Below are 3,708 nucleotides of genomic sequence, written 5' to 3'. Positions count from 1 at the left end.
CCCAACAATCTGGGTGCTCATTTTACCAACCTTGGAAAGATGGAAGGCTGAATCAACCTTGAGCCAGTGAGAATTGAACTGCTGGCCATTAGCAGAGTTAGCCTGCAATACTGCATTCTAACAACTGCACAACCACGGCTCTGGTGATATGTATGTGTGTGTGTGTGTCTGTGTGTGTGTGTGTGTGTATAGATACCTAGATACTTCCAATCTTACGCGGGAGAAAACCCGAATAACCAAAGATCCACACACAAATACCAAGAACCTCAGAAAATATATATATATATAATAAATATAATATAATATAATATAATATAATATAATATAATATAATATAATTAATATAATATAATATAATATAATATAATATAATATAATATAATATAATATAATATAATATAATATAATATAATAATATATATATATGGATCTTTGGTTATTCGGTTTTCTCCGGAGATTGGAAGTATCTAGCACGTTGATGAAGTCTCATTCATCATCTTCAGGCTCTGTCTTGGCTCTGTGCTTCTCACTCTGAGAAGCACAGAGCAGCAAGCCTGAGATGATGAATGAGACTTCATCAATGGAGAAAACCGAAAACCAAAGATCCACATACAAATACCCGAGAACCTCAGAATATATATATATATATATATATATATATATATATATATATATATATATATATATATATATATATATATATATATATATAAGAATCTTGCAAACCTGTCCAAGTTTCTCTATGTTTCACCTTGTACTAAACAAAATTAAAGCAGGGTTTTTAAGCATTTTTTCTCAAGCTTGCCTCCTTTACAGGAATGTGTGATCTGCTCCATAATTTTCTACTTTCACACAACCTTTAAAGTCTGGTTCATTTCTTCCCACGATCAACCCTACATTCCCTTTCATGTCATTTATGAAAGGATCTTCAAAGTGAAGAGCCTCCACAGCAAGGGGCAACCAACTTCAAGTATTGTCTTTCAGTAGTAGCATGAGAAATGGAATGTACGCTGTCAACAAATATTTGCTATCATGCCTCAAACTTATTTTATATTGCATAAGAAAAGGTGTTAGATTTAGTGGAACTCATGTAAAGCAAGGTGCTATAGTACTGCTTGTAAAGCCCTTGATAGGATAACCCGAGGGGGAAAAAGAGCACTACTTATAATAGGTGGGCATAAAGGATGAGGCTTGTGCCCTGGTGATTGAGCATAGCATGAAAGTGACATATCAGATGAAGTGAGGGTTCACAAATACAACAGGCTTTATTGGGAAGTCTGTTCCAAAGAAGTCTTGCTTCACCTCTTTGACAAAACAGGTAAACCTCAACTTACAATAGTGCGTTTAGTAACTGTTCAAAGTTACAACAGCACTGAAGCACCGTTGCAGCATCCCATGGTCACATGATCAAAATCCAGATCAGTGGTGGTATGCTACCGGTTTGGACCGGTTCAGCCTAACCGGTAGTAAAAAAAAAAAAAAAAAAGCCAACGATCAACTAAGAGGAGGAAAAAAATCCTCTGGACAATCAGCTGAGAGGGAAAAGAAAAGAAAAGCGCAGGATCAGCCCTCCCACTCGCCCCTGCACTTTTCCCTTCTTATCCTCTCAGTTGATTGGCGCTGCAGGTCTCAGCTGGTATGGGGAAAGCTGCACACCTGCATTAGACAAAGCATGCCCACCAAGCCATGCCCACCGAACCGGTGGTAGAACAATTTGTATCCCGCCACTGATTCAGATGCCTGGCAACTGGTTCATATTCACAATGGTTGCAGTGTCCCAGGATCATGGGATCCCCTTTTGCGAACTTCTGACAAGCAAAGGCCAGATTCATTTAACAATCATGTTACTTAATTTAAGAACTGCGGTGATTCACTTAGCAACTCTGACAAGAAAGATCATGGAATGGAGTAAAGCTCACTTAACGCCTATCTCGCTTATAAATTGTGGGCTCAACTGTGGTTGTAAGTCAAGGACTACCTGTATATATTACTTCAAATCATTTACAACAACTATTAATGATGAAGTATTCTTTTGTATATCTAATGTACTTTAAGCACATTCCAATAAACCATTAATCCTGCAAAGATTCATGGGTTCTTATGCTAAAATGGGGCAATTCTTATTCATAATGCTATGTAGTACAAATGAAGTTTGGAGAGGAAATATCTAATTGGGACCCTACTACAGGAAAAACTGTTGAACAAAAAGGCATCCACAGTGGGTTGTTTTAAAAGACAATTTCTTATACAGGTAGTCCTCAACTTAGGACTACAATTGAGCCCAAAATTTATGTTGCTAAGTGAGAATTTTGTTAAGTGAGTTTTGCCCCATTTTATGACTTTTCTTGCCATGTTTGTTAAGTGAATCACTGCAATTGTTAAACTAGTAACACAGTTGCTGCATGAATCTGGTTTCCCCATTGACTTTGCTTGTCAGAAGGTTGCAGAAGGGGATCGTGTGACTTCAAGACACTGCACAAATGTGACTTAGTTGTCAAGTGTCTGAATGTAAATCCCATTACCATGGGGATGCTGCAACAGTCGTAAGTGTGAAAAACGGTCATAAGTCACTTTTTTCAGTGTCATTGTAACTTCGAACAGCCGCTAAGCCAACTGTTGTAAGTCGAGAACTGTCTGTATTAGAAACTAGTTCAACCAATAACCTGGATCAACATACAATCTGCTTTCAGACTTTTTAATCTTCATTGCATAACCATGACTCTTAGGGAATCTGAGCTTTAGGATTTGTCCATCTATGAAATTGTAGACCTGTAGATTTTGAATGAATTAAGGCAAATAGTTAAAAAAAATCCAGCTTTTCGGACGTTACATGGTAACTATAAATAGTTTATTCCGATCTTCAAAAAATCTATAGTATGCAAAATCCATAATGTTCGCACCTGGTTCTTTCTCACGTACATCTCCAAATTGCACTCAGACATTAATGATTGTGAAATAAGCAAAGATATAAAAGGCCTTGAAAGGCATTAACAATTTCACAGCAAAATGTCTACACTGAGGGAATATGCTTCTGCAACAATCTTCTTGGCATTTTTATTTGGTTTGAGTTTTGCTGAACAAAATCTTAAGTTACAAGGTATGGAAAACTAGAACAAAAGTTAAACTAATATATATATCTAGTTAATGTGCAGTGGCTTCGAAATCAATCTTTGCCTAAATTATGAAACTATATTTTAAGCATAGTCTTCATTCTTGTAAATGAATTCAAAATGTTATATATTTGATAAGTTCTTTTATTGACATCACTATCACTATAGTTTATAAAAATATTGTAATGGTTACATTGTTCTCTTATGTAAGACAAAGTGTAATGCACACATTTAAACTTTATTTACTTGTTACATTTATATGCTATTTATGTCTCTGTCGAATGACTCTCAGTGGCTTATAACTTCATTAAAATATTAAAAAGGTAAAACATTGATCATTGAAAATTAACAAAAAAACCTGGGTAAAATAGAAACCAAAACATAAATGGAGTGAAAGTCCTATCTTTTCAGTCTACTAACTACTTCCAGTGAGGAACATGTAAATATATAGATGCTTTTATGGGAATTCTATATTTACGTAAGTAATTGCCAAAAGTTTTCAGTCAAAATTTCTCTATAAAATTTTACTGAGATTAATGCTGGTTTTATAGAACGGAACACAACATGTGTGAAAACACTGATGAAAAATTATCAAGCA

This window comes from Notechis scutatus, chromosome 4 (genome assembly GCF_049901735.1).
Source record: "Notechis scutatus isolate UNSWTSFEM ecotype Mainland chromosome 4, rNotScu1.2, whole genome shotgun sequence".
Taxonomy (NCBI): Eukaryota; Metazoa; Chordata; class Lepidosauria; order Squamata; family Elapidae; genus Notechis; species Notechis scutatus.
This window is presented reverse-complemented; position numbering follows the sequence as displayed.